Source organism: Chlorocebus sabaeus, chromosome 21, assembly GCF_047675955.1.
Source record: "Chlorocebus sabaeus isolate Y175 chromosome 21, mChlSab1.0.hap1, whole genome shotgun sequence".
NCBI classification, from domain to species: Eukaryota; Metazoa; Chordata; class Mammalia; order Primates; family Cercopithecidae; genus Chlorocebus; species Chlorocebus sabaeus.
The window spans coordinates 18,953,603-18,978,767 of record NC_132924.1 but is presented as its reverse complement, the minus strand read 5'-3'; the positions used below and the strand labels follow the sequence as shown (position 1 = coordinate 18,978,767).

At 38.2% G+C, this 25,165-nt stretch overlaps 1 pseudogene; it reads left to right on the top strand.

Annotated features, from left to right (window-relative positions):
• The first annotated feature begins 16,409 nt into the window (after positions 1-16,409).
• Positions 16,410-23,605, top strand: LOC103226164 (T-complex protein 1 subunit alpha-like; annotated as a pseudogene).
• The last annotated feature ends 1,560 nt before the right edge of the window (positions 23,606-25,165 follow it).

The window sequence follows — 25,165 nt, the reverse complement described above, 5'->3', positions numbered from 1 at the left end:
TTCTGAAGTGACTATCACAGTTTTATTTCTTTACTGAGTGGTAGTTACAATACTGTTTGATTTACTACTTATTAAGTTATATATAATATGTGTTTTTCTGTTTCTACAATAAAAAGTTTTTTAAAAAAAGTAATAAAGTGAAATTTCTTGGAAGAATTAAGAGAGTTACATGGGCATTGAAGCCTCAAACCTCTGAATACTGGAACTTACCAACCCATCGGATAGTCTCAACATAATCCCTATCAGAATCCTAGATGAATTCTTAGTAGAAATTGACAAGCTGATTTTAAAATTCACATGGAATTGCAAGAGACCCAGAATAGCCAAAACAATCTTGAAAAAGAACAAAGTAGGAGGACTCATGCCTCCTGGTTTCAAAATATGCTACAAAGCAATGTTAATTAAGACAGTGTGCTACCGGCACAAGGATAGACAAATAGATCAGTGGCATATAGATAGAGTCCAGAAACCATGTATCTGTGGTCCACTGATTGTCAACAAGGGTGCCAAACTATTCAATGGGGAAAGAATAGTCTTTTCAGTAAATGGGTGCTGGGACAACTGGATAGCCTCATGCAAAAGCATGCAAAAAAGGTAATTTAGACCCTCACCTCATGCAAAATTTAACTCAGAATGGAGTTTAAAATTACAAAAATTAACTCAAAATGGATGGAACACCTACATGTAAGAGCCCAAATGATAAAACTTTTAAAGGAAAACAGAGGTAAATCTTCATGACCCCCAATTTGGCAAAACATTCTTAGCTAAAATACAAAAAGCATGAGCAACGAAAGAAAAGAAATACATCATTTGGACTTCATAAAAATGAAAAATCTTTGTGGCTTAAAGGATGCCATTAAGAATGTGAAAATACAACACAAAGAATGAGAGAAAAATACTGGCAAATCATATATCTGATAAGGCAATTGCATCCATAATATATATAGAACTCTTACAACTCACTTGTAAAAAGGAATAATGCAATTTTTATAATGAGCAAATGATCTGAATAGACATTTCTCCAAGGAAAATACGCAAATGGCCAATAAGCACACAAAAGGATATGCCGCATCATTAGTTGTCAGAAAAATACAAAGCAAAACCACAACAAAAGACTTTATACCCATTACAATGACTAGAATCAAAAATCAGGTAATAGCAAGTGTTAGGGAATCTGTGGAGAAATCGGAATGCTCATACTCTGCTGGTGGGAATGTAAAATGGTGAAGCCGCTTCGGAAAAGAGCCTGGAAATTCCTCAAACTCTAAACACAGAGTTGCCTTATAACTCAGGAATTCCACTTTAGATGTATATCCAAGTAAAATGAAAATATATATATCAAACCAAAAAACTTATACGTGAACGCTTATAGCAGCATTATTGATAATATCCAGAGATGAAAACAACCCAAATGTCCATCAACTAACGTATGAGTAAACAAAATGTAGTATATCCACACAACAGAATATTATTGAAGCATAAAATAAAAGTACTAACATATGACACAACATGGATAAACTTAAGAACTTTATGCTAAGTGAAAGAAGTCAGTCACAAAAGACTACACGCTGTGTGACACCATTCATAAGCTATATCCAGAACAGGGAAATCTAGAGAGACAAAAGGTAGATTAGAAGGTAGATTAGTGGTTGCTGGCGGGGCGCGGTTGCTCACTGCTGTAATCCCAGCACTTTGGGAGGCCAAGGCGGGAGGATCACGAGGTCAGGAGATCGAGACCATCCTGGTTAACACGGTGAAACCCCGTCTCTACTAAAAATACAAAAAAAATTAGCCGGGCATAGTGGCGGGTGCTTGTAGTCCCAGCTACTTGGGAGACTGAGGCAGGAGAATGGCGTGAACCCAGGAGGCGGAGCTTGCAGTGAGCCGAGATCGCGCCACTGCACTCCAGCCTGGGCGACAGAGCAAGACTGTCTCAAAAAAAAAAGGTAGATTAGTGGTCGCTTAGAGCTGAGGGAGATGGGAGGTAGGGGCTTATATAACAGCCAAAGGACATAGAGTTTCTTTTTGAGGTAATGAAAATGCTGTAAAACTGATGATGGTGACAGTTGCACAGATCTGAAAATACACTAAAAACCGTTCAATTGTATACTTTAAATGGGCAAACTGTATGTTATGTGAATTATATCTTAATAAAGCTGGCTTTAAAAAATCCATTGGAATGGACACACAGTGTTCCCAAGCAATGATTACTCATTCTTAGATATAAAAAAAAAGGCCAAAAAAAGTCTAAACATAAATCAAAGGAACAACATGATACATATTTTAAATTGACCTAGTTGTTATTCTCAGAAAGTTTTGAGAATATATTTATCCATGAAACAAGTACAGGATATTAAGAAGCAGAAACAATTAAAGAGATGACTTGGAAGGTGAAGTAAAGTAAGTCTACCAAAAACAATCACATAAACAGGATAAAAAAGAAGAAGGGGGTAGAAATGGCATAGAGAAGCAATCCAGCAGGTTCAACCTCCTGATAGACATCCCAGAAAGAGAGAATTAAGAAAAGGAAGAAAAAGAGAATGATCAAATAAGAAAAGAAAATAATATCCAAGAGCTGAAAGTCTTCAGATTGAAAAAGGTCAACAAGTACTCAGGGCAATAAATGAAGAAAGGTCCTTACCTAGATGGTTGATGTGAAATTTCAGAACACTGAAGATAAAGAAAATGGTTTACAAACCTTCATAAAGTTAAAAAAAAAAAAAATTAAGACCTCATACACAAAGGAACAGACAGACTTCTTAGCAGCACACTGGATGGCAGAAGATGATGGAGCAATGTATTTTGTGTTAGGCCATTCGTGCATTGTTATAGAGAAACACCTGAGACTGGATAATTTGGCTCATGGTTCTGCAGGCTTTACAAGAAGCATAGCACAGACATCTGCTTGGCTTCTGGGGAGGCCTAAGGAAGTTTACAATCATGGTGGAAGTTGAAGGGGTAGCAGGTACATCACACGGCAAAAGCAGGAGCAAGACAGCAAAGGGGAAGGTACCACACACATTTAAACAACCAGATTCCACAAAACTCCTCACTATAGAAACTCAGCACCAAGAGGATGGTGCTAAGCCATTCATGAGAAATTTGCCCCCATAATCCAGTCACCTCCCACCAGACCCCACCTCCAACACTGGGGATTACATTTCAGCAGGAGATTTGGAAGGGGACACACATCCAAATTACATCACCTTCCACAATCATAGCAAATCATTCTCAGCCTTTAGGTGTATTGAGTAAATATGAGTAAAAGATAAACCACGTAATGGCAACTTGATTTGTCAAGCTTGGGTTGCCTAGTACCCAACTTCCTTCCTAATAAAATCCTAATATTTTTATACGTCTTTACGGCTCCCTCCTTATACATAGCCTTGGTGGAGAAAATTCCTGGTTGATACTTCCCCCTGCCCCCTCACCATTACTAAAGCTAAGAGGCAAATTCTTCCTTCTTTCTGCCACATGCTATATGCTTCAGTATGGGCCCATGATATAGGTTCAACCAAAATAACTCCTCTCCATTGCACCATGAATACAAAGACTAAACAAATTTCTGAAACTCCTTCTCTTCACAGTAATGCCAGCAACAGTAGAGCAGTGGTATCATGGTCTCAGAAAACTTCTCTTTTCAGGAATTTAATGATATGTGCATATAAATAAAATAAGGAGAAAACCAAAAAGAAAAAATATATATTAGATTACATAATACACTATATTAGACTAGATTATATATAATAATCTAGAATGATTTATATCCTAATGTTTATAATACATATCTTATATTTATAGATCCAGTAATTTATATATATAATTTACTCCAGAATAATTTTCTAATAATAATTTATATTTTGGTATAAATCCACTCTTTTTCCTTCCTGAAGAAAGAGTAGATCTAATATAGAATATAAATTATACAGGAAGAAATCAGCTGACATTGGAAAATCAGAGAAACCATATAATTTGGAAGTTAGAAAGATTTAATGGCATAATAAAGTAAATGGAGGGTAGAAAAGAAATCATACTTGAAGTTTAAACAAGAAATATTCTCCATTGAAGGACACAGTGGTTATGATATTTAATCCACAAAAAAGGAAATGTAATCTTAGTTTATTACTAGGCTTAGAGTATACAACATTTACCTAGTCATAATAATAAAAAAATATTTTATTGATTTCAAATTCCTAATATTGACGTGTAGAGAAATCATGGCAGCTTCTATCATATTAACAAAATAATATTATTCATCTTGTCAATGTAAAAATAAAGATATTTTCAACAGAGATAAAGAAGTGAAAAGGAGTAAGAAGAGATAGGACTTGCTATCTATGGGATAGCCATAGATATTTGGAATCATTAGGGTGCTTCTCTTACAAAATGAGGGTTCATAAGCAATTTTCTCTGGTTGATGAAACAAGAAATGGAGGTTTAGATTGTTTAAAATCATGGAGTTTGTAAGTGAAGCTCAGAACAGTGAGATAAAATACACTGAAAGAATTTCTGGAATTCAAGGAAGATGAAATGTAATTTTTCCAATTCCTCTCACTAAGTACAACTAAAACTCTGAAAATTTTATATATAAAAAAAATAAGAGGACTCTACTATGTAAAAAGAAGACAGATTGGCTAGAGACCACAGGACAGGAGGAATAACAGGATGGTGACCTCTCCAGGCTTTCTTTTTGCCTCACATACTTCAGACTTGGAGATAAAAAAGCCAGAAATTCCATAACGCCAATAGAAGCGGACAAGAAGAGCCCCCCAAAAAGCCTACTCTCTCTCTCAGAGGACAGGAAGCGGGCAACTATCAAGAGAGACAACTTTTAGACAATGGCCATCCTACTTGGGCTACCACCACAGAAAACCTGTGGCCCAAACCCATCATACCAGTAGAGGCACAGTGGGGAGCCTCATCCATCCTTGTAAGTTTATAACAAGTGTGTCAACACCTCTGCAGTTTCAGAGTAAGAGAAGGACATAATGAACCAAACCTTTTTCCCACCCCCTGGTTACAACCACCCAACCCCACCCCAACCAAAGTGTCAGTGGATACCACATAAAAAGTCTGGATTTTCCCTACCTGACAGTAATGAGGTATTCCCTTCTAACTGGTTTAAATTAAGTGGTTTAAAATAACAGAAATTTATTTTCTGACAGTTCTGGAGACTAGAACTTTAAAACCAACATTTCATCAGAGCCACACTCTCTGAAGGCTTAGGGAGAAGATCCTTCCTTGCCTCCTCCTAGCTTCTAGTGGTTGCTGGCAACCCTTAGCTTGTAGATGCATCACTTCCATCTCTGCCCTCACCATCACACCACATTTTGTGTGCCTTCACTTCATCTTCCCTCTGTGTGCATCTCTGTAGCCAAACTTTTCTCCTCTTATGAAGAAACTAGTCATTGGCTTAGGGCCAACGCTGTGACTCATTGTAACTTGATTACATCTACAAAGATCCTATTTCTTAGTATGGTCACATTCTAAGTTTCTGAGTGGGCATGAGTTTTGAGGGAACACTACTCAACCCAGTGGAGACAACTAAAATAAAATGTTTAAATAAGATCCAGAGTCTTGTATTATGAAAATTTTCCAAGTTTCCATGGAAAACTACTCTCATACCAAGAATCAAGAAGTCTCAAATTAAATGACAAAAGACAAGCAATAGATGCCAACACAAAGATGACATAAATGTTAGAATTATGAGACAAAGATTTGTAAACAGCCACAATAAAAAAAACTTAATGAGCAACTAGAAATATGCTTGAAGCAAATTTTTTTAAAAATAGAAAACCTCAGCAAAGAAATAAAAAGTCTCAGTAGAGACTAGAAGATGTAAATAAGAACCAAATAAAAATGTTAGAGCTGAAAAACACAATAACTGAAATTAAAAGCTCTATACATAGTCTGACAACAAAATGGGGGAAGTAAAGGAAATAACCCATTAATTAGAATACAGAACAATAGAAATTACCTAATTTGAACAGCAGAAAGAAAAACTGAGAGAAAAAAAACAACAGGAAACAGAGTCCCTGGGGATTTGTGGGACCATAAGAGATCTAACATTCATGTCATCAGAGTTGCAGAAGGAAAGAAGAAAAAAGGTAGGGCTAAAAAAGCATTCGCAAAATAACTGCTGAAAACTTTCAAAATTGACCAAGAGACATAAACCTAAAGAAGTTGAGAGAATCCAAACAGGATAAACAAGAATATCCACACCAAAGCACACCACAAGCTTCTAAAAACTAAAAATTATAAACAAAGAAAAAATATTGAAAGCAGTCAGCAAAAAGCAAAAGACATCTTACCTATAGGGGGAAAATATTCCATGCTAATGACAGCTAATTTCACATCACACACATTGGAGGTTATAAGGAAGTGGCACAATATTTTCTTTTTTTTTTTTTTTTTTTTAATTTATTTATTATTATTAAACTTCAAGTTGTAGGGTACATGTGCACAACGTGCAGGTTTGCTACATATGTATACTTGTGCCATGTTGGTGTGCTGCACCCATCAACTCGTCATTTACATCAGGTATAACTCCCAATGCAATCCCTCCCCCCTCCCCCCTCCCCATGATAGGCCCCGGTGTGTGATGTTCCCCATCCCGAGTCCAAGTGATCTCATTGTTCAGTTCCCACCTACGAGTGAAAACATGCGGTGTTTGGTTTTCTGTTCTTGTGATAGTTTGCTAAGAATGATGGTTTCCAGTTGCATCCATGTCCCTACAAAGGACACAAACTCATCCTTTTTTATGGCTGCATAGTATTCCATGGTGTATATGTGCCACATTTTCTTAATCCAATCTGTCACTGATGGACATTTGGGTTGATTCCAAGTCTTTGCTATTGTGAATAGTGCTGCAATAAACATACGTGTGCATGTGTCCTTATAGCAGCATAATTTATAATCCTTTGGGTATATACCCAGTAATGGGATGGCTGGGTCATATGGTACATCTAGTTCTAGATCCTTGAGGAATCGCCATACTGTTTTCCATAATGGTTGAACTAGTTTACAATCCCACCAACAGTGTAAAAGTGTTCCTATTTCTCCACATCCTCTCCAGCACCTGTTGTTTCCTGACTTTTAAATGATTGCCATTCTAACTGGTGTGAGATGGTATCTCATTGTGGTTTTGATTTGCATTTCTCTGATGGCCAGTGATGATCAGCATTTTTTCATGTGTCTGTTGGCTGTATGAATGTCTTCTTTTGAGAAATGTCTGTTCATATCCTTTGCCCACTTTTGGATGGGGTTGTTTGTTTTTTTCTTGTAAATTTGTTTGAGTTCTTTGTAGGTTCTGGATATTAGCCCTTTGTCAGATGAGTAGATTGCAAAAATTTTCTCCCATTCTGTAGGTTGCCTGCTCACTCTGATGGTAGTTTCTTTTGCTGTGCAGAAGCTCTTTAGTTTGATGAGATCCCATTTGTCAATTTTGGCTTTTGCTGCCATTGCTTTTGGTGTTTTAGACATGAAGTCTTTGCCCATGCCTATGTCCTGAATGGTACTACCTAGGTTTTCCTCTAGGATTTTTATGGTATTAGGTCTAACATTTAAGTCTCTAATCCATCTTGAATTAATTTTCGTATAAGGAGTAAGGAAAGGATCCAGTTTCAGCTTTCTACTTATGGCTAGCCAGTTTTCCCAGCACCATTTATTAAATAGGGAATCCTTTCCCCATTTCTTGTTTCTCTCGGGTTTGTCAAAGATCAGATGGCTGTAGATGTGTGGTATTATTTCTGAGGACTCTGTTCTGTTCCATTGGTCTATATCTCTGTTTTGGTACCAGTACCATGCTGTTTTGGTTACTGTAGCCTTGTAGTATAGTTTGAAGTCAGGTAGCGTGATGCCTCCAGCTTTGTTCTTTTGACTTAGGATTGTCTTGGAGATGCGGGCTCTTTTTTGGTTCCATATGAACTTTAAAGCAGTTTTTTCCAATTCTGTGAAGAAGCTCATTGGTAGCTTGATGGGGATGGCATTGAATCTATAAATTACCTTGGGCAGTATGGCCATTTTCACGATATTGATTCTTCCTATCCATGAGCATGGTATGTTCTTCCATTTGTTTGTGTCCTCTTTGATTTCACTGAGCAGTGGTTTGTAGTTCTCCTTGAAGAGGTCCTTTACATCCCTTGTAAGTTGGATTCCTAGGTATTTTATTCTCTTTGAAGCAATTGTGAATGGAAGTTCATTCCTGATTTGGCTCTCTGTTTGACTGTCACTGGTGTATAAGAATGCTTGTGATTTTTGCACATTAATTTTGTATCCTGAGACTTTGCTGAAGTTGCTGATCAGCTTAAGGAGATTTTGGGCTGAGACAATGGGGTTTTCTAAATATACAATCATGTCGTCTGCAAACAGGGACAATTTGACTTCTTCTTTTCCTAACTGAATCCCCTTGATTTCTTTCTCTTGCCTGATTGCCCTAGCCAGAACTTCCAACACTATGTTGAATAGGAGTGGTGAGAGAGGGCATCCCTGTCTTGTGCCAGTTTTCAAAGGGAATTTTTCCAGTTTTTGCCCATTCAGTATGATATTGGCTGTGGGTTTGTCATAAATAGCTCTTATGATTTTGAGGTACGTTCCATCAATACCGAATTTATTGAGCGTTTTTAGCATGAAGGGCTGTTGAATTTTGTCAAAAGCCTTTTCTGCATCTATTGAGATAATGATGTGGTTCTTGTCTTTGGTTCTGTTTATATGCTGGATTATGTTTATTGATTTGCGGATGTTGAACGAGCCTTGCATCCCAGGGATGAAGCCCACTTGATCATGGTGGATAAGCTTTTTGATGTGCTGCTGAATCCGGTTTGCCAGTATTTTATTGAGGATTTTTGCATCGATGTTCATCAGGGATATTGGTCTAAAATTCTCTTTTTTTGTTGTGTCTCTGCCAGGCTTTGGTATCAGGATGATGTTGGCCTCATAAAATGAGTTAGGGAGGATTCCCTCTTTTTCTATTGATTGGAATAGTTTCAGAAGGAATGGTACCAGCTCCTCCTTGTACCTCTGGTAGAATTCAGCTGTGAATCCATCTGGTCCTGGACTTTTTTTGGTTGGTAGGCTATTAATTATTGCCTCAATTTCAGAGCCTACTATTGGTCTATTCAGGGATTCAACTTCTTCCTGGTTTAGTCTTGGAAGAGTGTAAGTGTCCAGGAAATTATCCATTTCTTCTAGATTTTCCAGTTTATTTGCATAGAGGTGTTTATAGTATTCTCTGATGGTAGTTTGTATTTCTGTGGGGTCGGTGGTGATATCCCCTTTATCATTTTTAATTGCGTCGATTTGATTCTTCTCTCTTTTCTTCTTTATTAGTCTTGCTAGTGGTCTGTCAATTTTGTTGATCTTTTCAAAAAACCAACTCCTGGATTCATTGATTTTTTGGAGGGTTTTTTGTGTCTCTATCTCCTTCAGTTCTGCTCTGATCTTAGTTATTTCTTGCCTTCTGCTAGCTTTCGAATGTGTTTGCTCTTGCTTCTCTAGTTCTTTTAATTGCGATGTTAGAGTGTCAATTTTAGATCTTTCCTGCTTTCTCTTGTGGGCATTTAGTGCTATAAATTTCCCTCTACACACTGCTTTAAATGTGTCCCAGAGATTCTGGTATGTTGTATCTTTGTTCTCATTGGTTTCAAAGAACATCTTTATTTCTGCCTTCATTTCGTTATGTACCCAGTAGTCATTCAGGAGCAGGTTGTTCAGTTTCCATGTAGTTGAGCGGTTTTGATTGAGTTTCTTAGTCCTGAGTTCTAATTTGATTGCACTGTGGTCTGAGAGACAGTTTGTTATAATTTCTGTTCTTGTACATTTGCTGAGGAGTGCTTTACTTCCAATTACGTGGTCAATTTTGGAGTAAGTACGATGTGGTGCTGAGAAGAATGTATATTCTGTTGATTTGGGGTGTAGAGTTCTATAGATGTCTATTAGGTCTGCTTGCTGCAGAGATGAGTTCAATTCCTGGATATCCTTGTTAACTTTCTGTCTCGTTGATCTGTCTAATGTTGACAGTGGAGTGTTGAAGTCTCCCATTATTATTGTATGGGAGTCTAAGTCTCTTTGTAAGTCTCTAAGGACTTGCTTTATGAATCTGGGTGCTCCTGTATTGGGTGCATACATATTTAGGATAGTTAGCTCTTCCTGTTGAATTGATCCCTTTACCATTATGTAATGGCCTTCTTTGTCTCTTTTGATCTTTGATGGTTTAAAGTCTGTTTTATCAGAGACTAGGATTGCAACCCCCGCTTTTTTGTGTTCTCCATTTGCTTGGTAAATCTTCCTCCATCCCTTTATTTTGAGCCTATGTATGTCTCTGCGTGTGAGATGGGTCTCCTGAATACAGCAGACTGATGGGTCTTGACTCTTTATCCAGTTTGCCAGTCTGTGTCTTTTAATTGGAGCATTTAGTCCATTTACATTTAAGGTTAAGATTGTTATGTGTGAACTTGATCCTGCCATTATGATATTAACTGGTTATTTTGCTCGTTAGTTGATGCAGTTTCTTCCTAGCCTTGATGGTCTTTACATTTTGGCATGTTTTTGCAATGGCTGGTACCGGTTGTTCCTTTCCATGTTTAGTGCTTCCTTCAGGGTCTCTTGTAAGGCAGGCCTAGTGGTGACAAAACCTCTAAGCATTTGCTTATCTGTAAAGGATTTTATTTCTCCTTCACTTATGAAACTTAGTTTGGCTGGATATAAAATTCTGGGTTTAAAATTCTTTTCTTTAAGAATGTTGAATATTGGCCCCCACTCTCTTCTGGCTTGAAGAGTTTCTGCCGAGAGATCTGCTGTTAGTCTGATGGGCTTCCCTTTGTGGGTAACCCGACCTTTCTCTCTGGCTGCCCTTAAGATTTTTTCCTTCATTTCAACTTTGGTGAATCTGGCAATTATGTGTCTTGGAGTTGCTCTTCTCGAGGAGTATCTTTGTGGCGTTCTCTGTATTTCCTGGATTTGAATGTTGGCCTGCCCTACTAGGTTGGGGAAGTTCTCCTGGATGATATCCTGAAGAGTGTTTTCCAACTTGGTTCCATTTTCCCCCTCACTTTCAGGCACCCCAATCAGACGTAGATTTGGTCTTTTTACATAATCCCATACTTCTTGCAGGCTTTGTTCATTTCTTTTTCTTCTTTTTTCTTTTGGTTTCTCTTCTCGCTTCATTTCATTCATTTGATCCTCCATCGCTGACATTCTTTCTTCCAGTTGATCGAGACGGTTACTGAAGCTTGTGCATTTGTCACGTATTTCTCGTGCCATGGTTTTCGTCTCTTTCATTTCGTTTGTGAGCTTCTCTGCATTAATTACTCTAGCCATCAATTCTTCCACTTTTTTTTCAAGATTTTTAGTTTCTTTGTGCTGGGTACGTAATTCCTCCTTTAGCTCTGAGAAATTTGATGGACTGAAGCCTTCTTCTCTCATCTCGTCGAAGTCATTCTCCGTCCAGCTTTGATCCGTTGCTGGCGATGAGCTGCGCTCCTTTGCCGGGGGAGATGCGCTCTTATTTTTTGAATTTCCAGCTTTTCTGCCCTGCTTTTTCCCCATCTTTGTGGTTTTATCTGCCTCTGGTCTTTGATGATGGTGATGTACTGATGGGGTTTTGGTGTAGGTGTCCTTCCTGTTTGATAGCTTTCCTTCTAACAGTCAGGATCCTCAGCTGTAGGTTGTAGCTGTAGGAGATTGCTTGAGGTCCACTCCAGACCCTGTTTGCCTGGGTATCAGCAGCAGAGGCTGCAGAAGATAGAATATTTCTGAACAGCGAGTGTACCTGTCTGATTCTTGCTTTGGAATCTTCCTCTCAGGGGTGTACTCCACCCTGTGAGGTGTGGGGTGTCAGACTGCCCCTAGTGGGGGATGTCTCCCAGTTAGGCTACTCAGGGGTCAGGGACCCACTTGAGCAGGGAGTCTGTCCCTTCTCAGATCTCAACCTCCGTGTTGGGAGATCCACTGCTCTCTTCAAAGCTGTCAGACAGAGTCGTTTGCGTCTGCAGAGCTGCTGCGTTTGTTATTATTTACTGTGCCCTGTCCCCAGAGGTGGAGTCTACAGAGACAGGCAGGTTTCCTTGAGCTGCTGTGAGCTCCACCCAGTTCGAGCTTCCCAGCAGCTTTGTTTACCTACTTAAGCCTCAGCAATGGCGGGCGCCCCTCCCCCAGCCTCGCTGCTGCCTTGCCGGTAGATCACAGACTGCTGTGCTAGCAATGAGGGAGGCTCCGTGGGTGTGGGACACTCCCGGCCAGGTGTGGGATATGATCTCCTGGTGTGCCTGTCTGCTTAAAGCGCAGTATTGGGGTGGGAGTTACCCGATTTTCCAGGTGTTGTGTGTCTCAGTTCCCCTGGCTAGGAAAAGGGATTCCCTTCCCCCTTGCGCTTTCCAGGTGAGGCAATGCCTCGCCCTGCTTCAGCTCTCGCTGGTCGGGCTGCAGCAGCTGACCAGCACCGATCGTCTGGCACTCCCCAGTGAGATGAACCCAGTACCTCAGTTGAAAATGCAGAAATCGCCGGTCTTCTGTGTCGCTCGCGCTGGGAGTTGGAGACTGGAGCTGTTCCTATTCGGCCATCTTGCTCCGCCCTCAGAGGTAATGATTTTAAGAAATCGGCTCACTCGAGTAGGGGGCTGGCAATTCTGAAATCTGAAGACAGGCTTCTTATGATATCAGACTCTCAGACGGAGAGGCTGGCCACATTAATCTGAATTATCTTCAAAGGTTGAACTGCTCATGCTCCACATCTTGTTGCTTTGGTGATGAAGTGCAGTTCCACCTTGCTGGGGAAACCTCAGGAAACTTGCAATCTTGGTAGAAGGCAAAGGAGAAGCAGGCATCTTCCTCACTGGGTGGCAGAACAGAGTGAGAGTCGTGGCACAATATTTTCACCTGCTGAAAGAAATCAACTATCAACCCCAAATCCTGTATTTATATCCTTCAGAAATGAGCTGGAGATCAAAATGTTCTCAGAGGAAGAAAGAATTTGTCATCAGAAGATCAATTCAAAAAGAATGAAAATGAAATGTCAAAAGAAGAAATCTTGGAACATAAGGAAGGAGGAAAGAACACAGTAAGCAAAAAAAAAAAAAAAATAGGGAAATACAATATACTTTTCTTCTCTTGTTACATTTTCTAATTTATGTTTGACATTTGAAACAAAGCTATAACACTATCTGATGCAGTTAAGGCAATTACATTACAAGCAGAGAGGTAAAGAGAAGTAAAGGAAAGTTAGATTTCAATATCTCACTTGCACTAGTAAAATGATGACACCAGCAGTGTAACATCTAAAACAGCTACTTTTTTGAATACATAAAAAGAAATGCATTTAAAAACAGTATACATAAGTCAAAATGGAATACTAAAATATAACCCACTGGAAGGCAGGCGAAAGAAAGATAAACAAAAAAAAGGAGAGAAAGAGAGAGAATAAAATGACATAATTAAAACTTAATACATCAGTAATTACAAGAAAGGTAAATGGTATAAATATGCCAATTAAAAGACAGAGTTTTCCACAGTGGATTAAAAAAACACGATCTTACTATATGCTGTCTAGAAGAAATTCAGTTCAAATGTAACAATTTAGGCTGGTTGAAAGAAAAATAATGAAAAAAATTTATGCAAACCTTTTTTTTGGTTATTAAATAATTTGTTCATTGTATGACATTTACAAAGAAAACAAAAAGGATAGCAAGATAAAGTAAACTTCAGAACAAAGAAAATTGCCAGAGATGGAGAAGGATATTATGTAACAATAAAAGGGTCAATACAGCAAGAACACATAGTAATTTTAAATATGTATGCACCAAAAAGCAAAGTTACCAAATATGTGCAGAAAAACTGATAGAATGGAAAACAAAAATAGGTAAATCCATAATGTAGTTGGAGGCCTCAACAACCTTCTCTCAAAATTTGATAGAGCAATTAGTGAGACCCCATCTCTAATAAAAAAATAAATAAATGACCAAAGATATGGAACTCAACCACACAATCAACCAATAGGATCTAATCAACATTTATAGAACACTCCACCCAAAAACAGCAGAATATACATTCTTTTCTAGTGCCCATAGAACATACACCAAGATAGATCATAGACTGGTCCATGAAACAAACTTCAACAAAATTTTAAAAGTTAAAATTACGTAGAGTGTTTTTCTAAACACAATGGAATGAAAGTAGAAATTAATGACAGAAAGATTTTAGGAAAATCTCCAAACACTTGGAACTGAATAGCATGCTCCATGGATCCAGGAGGAAATTTCAAGGAAAATCAAATGGCACATTGAAATGAACAAAATGAAAACACAACAGGAGATTTCTCATTTCTGGCCAGCATGCAGAAAGCATGGAATTGCCACTCAATCCTAACAAGTAAAAAGTTGGAAAAATGAAAAAATGAACAATTCTTAGATTTGTAAGAGAAGTGAGGTCACAGGGCAAACCACTGGCCCCAAAATCAGAAAGAAAGACACGTATAGAGAATCACAACTTACCAGAGCAGAAACCCATGAGCAGAAGCCTCCACGGGAACCAGTGCCAGGGTGGAAAAACCTGAACTGTAATTAACAAATCGCTGGAATCTCAATGTGGACAAGTCAGAGAATTTGAAACTTCAGAGGGATTCAGTTATTGAGGGGCCCCCTACTTTTGTGAGTTTTGCCTGCTAGAGCTCCACCAGTTTATCAAAGCAAATATCAGATTTTTTAAAATGCCTCCATGCTTACAGCAAGGGAGGGAAAAGTGCCATTTTGAAATATGCCAGAGCATTGTACTCTTCTTAACAAAGTCTGCCCTCAGGAGAAACTATTTAACCAGAACCTAAACTGCTGGGGTTTCATCAGTGCCTAATTAACTTGGAGGAAGTAAAATTACTAACTCCAGCTGGCTCTAGTCTTCCTGTGGAACAAAGGAATTACACAATTCCAGCCCCCTCCAGCCATATGGTCATACCTAAAGAGGGGAGTGGAACTGAACAGCACTTGTGAAGTTCACAGTCAAGAGGTACAGGTTCACTAAAAACTGAGGCCTAATCATAAGTAATTACATTACTTAAGGCCTATTTATAGCAGTTTCCTTGACCCAATACATCATGTCCAGCTGTCAGTTAAAAAATTACAAAACATACTAAAAGGCAAAACACAGTTTGGAGTGATAGAAAAAGCACCAGAACAAGACTCAGATATTGGAAGAAATGTTGGAATTATTAGATGAGGAATTTTAAAACAACTGTGATTAATATGCTAAGTGCTCTAATAGACAAAGTAGAAAGCATGCACGAATAGATGGGAAATGTAAGCAGAGAGATGGAAATTCTAGCAAAAAGCCAAAAGGAAATGGTTGACATCAAAACTAATGTAGCAGAAATGAAGAATGCCTTGCCTTTGATGGGTTTTTTAGTAGATTGAACACAGCTTAAGAAAGAATCTGTGTATTTAAAGATATCTCAGTTTAAAACCTCTAAAACTAAAACACAAAGGGGAAAAATTTTGTAAAAATCCAGAATATTTGAGAACTGTGAGAAAACTACAAAAGACATAATATATGCTTAATGGGAATACCAGAAGGAGAGCAAATATTCAAAAAAATAATGATTGAGAATTTTCCCCAAATTAATGTCAGGCATCAAACCCAGATGCAAAAAGCTCAGAGAACACCATGAAGGATAAATTCCAGACAAACTACACCTAGGCATATTATTTCCAAACGACAGAAAATCAATGATTAAAAAAAATCCTGAAAGAAGCCACAAGGAGTGGGTGGTGGCCCTTGCATACACAGGAGCAAAGATAATAGTTACATCCTACTGCGTCTCCTAAGAAACTATGCAAGGGTGGAGTGAAATATTTAAAGTGTTGAGAGAATAAAAATCAGCCTAGAACTCTGTATCCTGCAAAATTATCCTTAATGTGAGAGAAAAATAAAGACCTACTCATACAAACAGAAATTGAGGGTATTTGTTGCCAGTAAACCTGACTTGCAAAAAACGTTAAAATAAGTTATTTAAGGAGAAGGAAAATAATATGGGTCAGAAACTCAGATCTACATGAAGAAAAGAAGAGCATTAGAAATGAAGAGATTGGTGAAAGTAAAAAAAAAAAGAAAAAAACCTTGTTTTTCTTGTTCTTAATTGATCTACACGTATATATGCTTATGTTTGCTTAGGTACAAGTAAAATGAATGATAGCAACGATACAAGGGATCGGCAGGAAGAATTAGGATTATTTTGTTATTATAAATTACTCATATTACCTGTGAAGTAGTATAGTAGAAAATAGACTTGGGTTGAGCAGCTCTTGGGGAATCGCTCCGGTATGCTCCATGCCGTCGCTGCCACTGCTATGGTCCCCGGTCGGCCGAGAGACCGCGATACTGGTTGCCCACAGTGTGAGCAGAATTCAACGTGTACCGCTGCCGTGAAGATGGAGGGGGCTTTGTCCGTGTTCGGGGACCGCAGCACTGGGGAGGCAATCCGCTCCCAGAACGTTATGACTGCAGCTTCGATTGCCAATATTGTAAAAAGTTATCTTGGTCCAGTTGGCTTGGATAAAATGTTGGTGGATGATACTGGTGATGTAACCATTGCTAAGGATGGTGCACCCATCCTGAAGTTGCTGGAGGTAGAACATCCTGCAGCTAAAGTTCTTTGTGAGCTGGCTGATCTGCAAGACAGATCAGATGGAACTACCTCAGTGGTTATTATTGCAGCAGACCTCCTAAAAAATGCAGATGAATTAGTCAAACAGAAAATCCATCCCACATCAGTTATTAGTGGCTATCGACTTGCTGGCAAGGAAGCAGTGCATTATATCAATGAAAACCTAATTGTTAACACAGATGAACTGGGAAGAGATTGCCTGATTAATGCTGCTAAGACATCCATGTCTTCCAAAATCATTGGAATAAATGGTGATTTCTTTGCTAACATGGTAGGAGATGTTGTACTTGCTATTAAATACACAGATATAAGAGGCCAGCCACACTATCCAGTCAATTCTGTTAGTATTTCCGAAGCCCATGGGAGAAGTCAAACAGACAGTATGCTCATCAGTGACTATGCACTAAACTGTGTGGTGGGATCCCAGGGCATGCCCAAGAGAACTGTAAGTGCAAAAATTGCTTGCCTTGACTTTAGCCTGCAAAAAAAAACAAAAATGAAGCTTGGTGTACAGGTGGTCATTACATACCCTGAAAAACTGGACCAGATTAGACAGAGAGGATCAGATATCACCAACGAGAGAATTCAGAAGATCCTAGCAACTGGTACCGACATTTTCTAACCACTGGTGGAATTGATGATATGTGTCTGAAGTATTTTGTGAAGGCTGGTGCTATGGCAGTTAGAAGAGTTTTAAAAAGGGACCTTAAACACATTGTGAAAGCTTCTGGAGCAACTATTCTGTCAAGTCTGGCCAATTTGGAAGGTGAAGAAACTTTTGAAGCTGCCATGTTGGGACAGGCAGAAGTGGTACAGGAGAGAATTTGTGATGATGAGCTGATCTTAATCAAAAACACTAAGGCTCGTACATCTGCAACGATTATCTTACGTAGGGCAAATGATTTCATGTATGATGAGATTGAGCATTCTTAACATGATGCTCTTTGTGTAGTGAAGATAGTTTTGGAGTCAAAATCCGTGGTTCCAGGTGGGGATGCTGTAGAAGTAGCCCTTTCCATATACCTTGAAAATTATGCAACCAGCATGGGGTCTTGGGAACAGATTGCTACTGCAGAGTTTGCAAGATCACTTCTTGTTATTCCTAATACACTGGCAGTTAATGCTGCCCAGGACTCTACAGATCTGGATGCAAAATTAAGAGTTTCTCATAATGAGGCACAGGTTACTCAGAACGTAAAAATCTAAAATGGATTGGTCTTGATTTGAGGAATGGTAAATCTCGAGAAAACAAACAAGCAGGATTTTTTGAACCAACATAGTCAAAGTTAAGAGTTAGAAATTTACATGCCCCGTTCCAAGTTGGCCAAACAAGGACAGCTCCAGTCTGCAGCTCCCAGCGTGGTCAACACAGAAGACAGGTGATTTCTGCATTTCCAACTGAGCCTCCGCTGGTGATACCCAGGCAAACAGGGTCTGGAGTGGACCTCCAGCAAACTCCAATAGACCTGCAGCTGAGGGACCTGACTGTTAGATGGAAAACTAACAAACAGAAAGGAATAGCATCAGCATCAACAAAAACAACATCCACACCAAAACCCCATCTGTAGGTCACCGATATCAAAGACCAAAGGTAGATAAAACCACAAAAATAGGGAGAAACCAGAGCAGAAAAGCTGAAAATTCTAAAAACCAGAGTGCCTTTTCTCCTCCAAAGGATTGCAGCTCCTCGCCAGCAACAGAACAAAACTAGATGGAGAATGACTTTGAGGAGTTGACAGAAGTAAGCTTCAGAAGGTCGGTAACAACAAACTTCTCCGAGCTAAAGGGGGATGTAAGAACTCATCACAAGGAAATTAAAAATATTGGAAAAAGATTAGACGAATGGCTAACTAGAATAAACAGTATAGAGAAGACCTTAAATGACCCAATAGAGCTGAAAACCATGCCAAGAGAACGTGACACATCCACAAGCTTCAAAAGGCAATTCGATCAAGTAGAAGAAAGAGTATCAGTGATTGAAGATCAAATTAATGAAATAAAGTGAGAAGAGAAGTTTAGAGAAAAAAGAGTAAAAAGAAATGAACCAAGCCTTCAAGAAATATGGGACTATGCGAAAAGACAAAATCTACATTTGATTGGTATACCTGAAAGTGACAGGGAGAATGAAACCAAGATGGAAAACAATCTTCAGGATATTATCCAGAAGAACTTCCCCAACCTAGCAGGGCAGGCCAACATTCAAATTCAGGAAATACAGAAAATGCCACAAAGATACGCCTCGAGAAGAGCAACTCCAAGACACATAATTGTTAGATTCACCAAGAATGAAATGAAGGAAAAAATGTTAAGGGCGGCCAGAGAGAAAGGTCGGGTTACCCACAAAGGGAAGCCCGTCAGACTAACAGCGGATCTCTCAGCAGAAACACTGCAAGCCAGAAAAGAGTGCGGGCCAATATTCAACATTCTTAAAGAAAAAAATTTTCTACCAAGAATTTCATATACAGCCAAACCAAGTTTCATAGGTGAAGGAGAAATAAAATCCTTTACAGACAAGCAAATGTTGAGAGATTTTGTCACCACCACACCTGCCTTACAAGAGCTCCTGAATGAAGCACTAAACATGGAAAGGAACAACCCATACCAGTCACTGCAAAAACATGCCAAATTGTAAAGACAATCGATGCTATGAAAAACTGCATCAATTAATGAGCAAAATAACTAGTTAACATCATAATGACAGGATCAAATTCACACACAACAATATTAACCTTAAATGTAAATGGACTAAATGCCCTAATTAAAAGACCCAGACTGGCAAATTGGATAAAGAGTCAAGAGCCATCAGCATGCCGTATTCAGAAGATGCATCCCACATGCAAAGACACACATAGGCTCAAAATAAAGGGATGGAGGAAGACCTACCAAGCAAATGGAAACCAAAAAAAAGAAGGGGTTGCAATCCTAGTCTCTGATAAAGCAGACTTTAAACCAACAAAGATCAAAAGAGACAAAGAAGGCCATTACATAATGGTAAAGGGATCAATTCAACAAGAAGAGCTAACTATCCTAAATATATATGCACCCAACACAGGAGCACCCAGATTCATAAAGCAGCTCCTTAGAGACCTACAAAGAAACTTAGACTCCCACACAATAATAATGGGAGACTTTAACACCCCACTGTCAATAATAGATCAACGAGACACAAGGTTACAAGGATATCCAGGACTTGAACTCAGCTCTGCACCAAGCGGACCTAATAGACATCTACAGAACGCTCCACCCCAAATCAACAGAATATACATTCTTCTCAGCACCACATCACACTTATTCCAAAATTGACCATAAAATTGGAAGTAAAGCACTCCTCAGTAAATGTAAAAGAACAGAAATCACAATAAACTGTCTCTCAGACCACAGTGCAATCAAATTAGAACTCAGGATTAAGAAACTCACTCAAAACCACACAACCACATGGAAACTGAACAACCTGCTCCTGAATGGCTACTGGTAAATAACAAAATGAAGGCAGAAATAAAGATGTTCTTTGAAACCAATGAGAACAGAGACACAACGTACCAGAATCTCTGGGACACATTTAAAGCAATGTGTAGAGGAAAATTTATAGCACTAAATGCCCACAAGAGAAAGCAGGAAAGATCTAAAATTGACACTCTAACATCACAATTAAAAGAACTAGAGAAGCAAGAGCAAACACATTCAAAAGCTAGCAGAAGGCAAGAAATAATAAGATCAGAGCAGAACTGAAGGAGATAGAGACACAAAAAAACCTTCAAAAAATCAATGAATCCAGGAGCTGGTTTTCTGAAAAGGTCAACAAAATTGATTGACCACTAGCAAGGCTAATAAAGAAGAAAAGAGAGAAGAATCAAATAGATGCAATAAAAATGATAAAGGGGATATCACCACCGACCCCACCGAAATACAAACTACCATCAGAGAATACTATAAACACCTATACTCAAATAAACTAGAAAATCTAGAAGAAATGAACGAATTCCTGGACACATACACCCTCCCAAGACTAAACCAGGAAGAAGTTGAATCCCTGAATAGACCAAATTGAGGCAATAATTAATATCCTACCAACCAAAAAAAGTCCAGGACCAGATGGATTCACAGCCAAATTCTACCAGAGGTACAAAGAGGAGCTGGTACCATTCCTTTTGAAACTATTCCAATCAGTAGAAAAAGAGGGAATCCTCCCTAACTCATTTCATGAGGTCAGCATCATCCTGATACCAAAGCCTGGAAGAGACACAACAAAAAAAAGAGAATTTTAGACCAATATCCCTGATGAACATCAATGCAAAAATCCTCAATAAAATACTGGCAAACCAAATCCAGCAGCACATCAAAAAGCTTATCCAGCATGATCAGGTCCGTTTCATCCCTGGGATGCAAGGCTGGTTCAACATACACAAATCAATAAATGTAACACATCACATAAACAGAACCAACGAAAAAACCACAATTATCTCAATAGATGGAGAAAAGGTCTTTGAAAAAAATTCAACAGCCCTTCATGCTAAAAACTCTCAATAAATTCGGTATTCATGGAACGTATCTCAAAATAATAAGAGCTATTTATGACAAACTCACAGCCAATATCATACTGAATGGGCAAAAACTGGAAGCATTCCCTTTGAAAACTGGCACAAGACAGGGATGCCCTCTCTCACCACTCCTTTTCAGCATAGTGTTGGAAGTTCTGGCCAGGGCAGTCAGGCAAGAGAAAAAAAATCAAGGTATTCAATTAGGAAAAGAAGTCAAATTGTCCCTGTTTGCAGATGACATGGTTGTATATTTAGAAAACCCCATCGTCTCAGCCCAAAATCTCCTTAAGCTGATAAACAACTTCAGCAAAGTCTCAGGATACAAAATCAATGTGCAAAAATCTCAAGTATTCCTATACACCAATAACAGACCAATGGAGAGTCAAATCATGAGTGAATTCCCATTCACGATTGCTACAAAGAGAATAAAATACCTAGGAATCCAACTTACAAGGGATGTGAAGGACCTCTTCAAGGAGAACTATAAACCACTGCTCAATGAAATAAAAGAAGACACAAACAAATGGAAGAAAATTCCATGCTCATGGATAGGAAGAATCAATATCGTGAAAATTGCCATACTGCCCAAGGTAATTTATAGATTCAATCACATCCCCATCAAGCTATCAATGACTTTCTTCACAGAATTGGAAAAAAAAAAAAAAAAAACTACTTTAAAGCTCATATGGAACCATAAAAGAGTCCGCATTGCCAAGACAATCCTAAGCCAAAAGAACAAAGCTGGAGGTATCATGCTACCTGACTTCAAACTATACTACAAGGCTACAGTAAACAAAACAGCATGGTACTGGTGCCAAAACAGAGATCTAGACCAATGGAACAGAACAGAGGCCTCAGAAATAACACCACATATCTACAATCATCTGATCTTTGGCAAACCTTATAAAAACAAGCAACGGGGGAAAGGATTCCCTATTTAATAAATAGTGCTGGGAAAACTGGCTAGCCATATGTAGAAAGCTGAACCTGGATCCCTTCCTTACACCTTATACAAAAATTAATTCAATATGGATTAAGGACTTAAATGTTAGACCTGAAACCATAAAAACCCTAGGAGAAAACCTAGGCAATACCATTCAGGACATAGGCATGGGCAAGGACTTCATGACTAAAACACCAAAAGTAATGGCAACAAAGCCAAAATAGACAAATGGGATCTAATTAAACTAAAGAGCTTCTGCACAGGAAAAAAAAAAAAAAAAAAGAACTACCATACTACCATCAGAGTGAACAGGCAACCTACAGAATGAGAGAAATTTTTTGCAATTTACCCATCTTACAAAGGGCTAATATCCAGAATCTACAAAGAACTTAAACAAATTTTCAAGAAAAAAACAAACAACCCCATCAAAAAGTGGGCAAAGGATATGAACAGACACTGCTCAAAAGACATTTATGCAGCCAACAGACACATGAAAAAATGTTCATCATCACTGGTCATTAGAGAAATGCAAATCGAAACCACAATGAGATACCATCTCACACCAGTTAGAATGGTGATCATTAAAAAGTCAGGAAACAACAGATGCTGGAGAGGATGTGGAGAAATAGGAAAGCTTTTACTCTGTTGATGGGAGCGTAAATTAGTTCGACCATTGTGGAAGACAGTGTGGCGATTCCTCAAGGATCTAGAACTAGAAATACCATTTGACCCAGTGATCCCGTTACTGGGTATATACCCAAAGCATTACAAATCATGCTGCTATAAAGACACATGCACACGTATGTTTATTGCAGCACTATTCACAATAGCAAAAACTTGGAACCAACCCAAATGTCCATCAATAATAGACCAGATTAAGAAAATGTGGCACATAGTCACCATGGAATACTATGCAGCCATAAAAATGGGTGAGTTTGTGTCCTTTGCAGGGACGTGGATGAATCTGGAAACCATCATTCTGAGCAAACTATCGCAAGGACAGAAAACAAAATACCGCACGTTCTCACTCATAGGTGGGAATTGAACAATAAGAACACTAGGACACAGGGAGGGGAACATCACACACTGGGGCCTGTCGTGGGGTGGAGAGCTGCAGTGGGAGGATAGCGTTAGGAGAAATACACAATGTAAATGACTAGTTAATGGATGCAGCAAACTAACATGGCACATGTATACCTATGTAACAAACTTGCATGTTGCACACATGCACCCTAGAACTTAAAGTATAATAAAAAATAAATAAATAAGAGTTGGAAATTTGCAACTGAAGCTGCAATTGCCATTCTTCAAACTGATGATCTTATTAAATTACATCTAGAAAGTAAAGATGATAAACATGTAGGTTATGAAGATGCTGTTCACTCTGGAGCCCTTAATGATTAATCTGATGTCTCTTTTATTTATAACAATGTTAAATGCAATTGTCTTGTACGTTGAGTTAAGTATTATACATTAAAGTGCAACAAGCTGGAAAAAAAAAAGAAAGGAAAAGGAAATAGACTTAGGTTAGCTGTAAATGTATGTTTCAAACTCCAGAGCAATCACTAAAAATGTGTTTTAAAAAGGAAAATTGATATGCTGAGAAACGAGATAAAATGGAATCATATAAAATGCCCAGTTAAAAATTTCAAAAGGCAGAAAAGAGTGGAAGAAAAAATATGAACAAAGAACAAGAGTAATAGACAGAAGAAAACAGTAATAAACACTGTAGATGTTAATGCAACTATAGCAAAATTACTTTGAACAACAGTGATGTAAATGTACCTATTAACAGATGGAGATCAGAGTGAATCAGAGACAAGACCAAAATATATGTTGTCTACAAGAAATGCACTTTAAATATGAAAACACATATGGATTAAAAATAAATATTAATAAGTGGAGAAAGATATACCATGCTAACACTAAGCAAAAGAAAGCAAAAGTATCTCTATTCATATCAGACAAAGCAAACTTCATACTAGCATATTTATTAGAAATAAATAGAAACATGACATAGTTACAAAGGAGTCAATTCTCCAAAATAATATAACAATCTTTAATTTGTATGAGCCTAACAACAGAGTGTCAAAATATATGAGGCAAAAACCTATGGAACTACAAGGAAAAATAGATGAATCCACTATTACAGTTGGAGACTTCAACACCCTTCTATCAGAAATGAACAGATTCAGCAGGCATAAAATCAGTAAGGATATAGTTGAACTAAAAATACCACCAATCAACTGTATATAATTAACACCTTTAGACTACTTAATGCAACAACAGCAGAGTACACATTCTTCTCAAGTACACATGGAACCTTCACCAAGATATACCACATCCTGGGCCATAAAACATACCTTAACAAATTTAAGAGAATTAAGAATCATATGATGTCAGCTCTCAGACCAAAATGGAATTAAACTAAAAACAAATAACACAAAGATACCTGGGAAACCTCAAAACTTGCAGATTAAATGACACATTTCTAAATAACACATGAGTTGGAGATAAAATCTCATTGCAAATTTTAAAATATTTTTTAAAAGATCAAAATTAAAACAAAACTTATTAGAACTGTGGAATGCAGCAAATGCAGTTCTTAGATGAAAATTGATAGCATTAAAAATAAAAAAAAAAAATTAGCCAGGCGTGGCAGCAGGCACCTGTAGTCCCAGCTCTTAGGGAGGCTGAGGCAGGAGAATGGCATGAACCTGGGAGGCAGAGCTTGCAGTGAGCCGAGATCTCACCACTGCACTCCAGCCTGGGTGACAGAGCAACTCCATCTCAAAAAAAAAAAAAAAAAAAAAAAAAAAAAAAAAAAGGAAAGAAAAAAGAAAATTGATAGCATTGAATGCATATATTAGCAAAGAAGAAAGATCTGAAATCAGTAATCTAAGGCTATATCTTAGGAAAAAAAGAGCAAATTAAATTCAAAGAAAGCAGGAAAACACATTAAAATTAGAGCAGAAATCAATAAAATTGAAAACAGAAGATCAATAGAGAAAATAAATAAAACCAAAAGTTGGTCTTTGG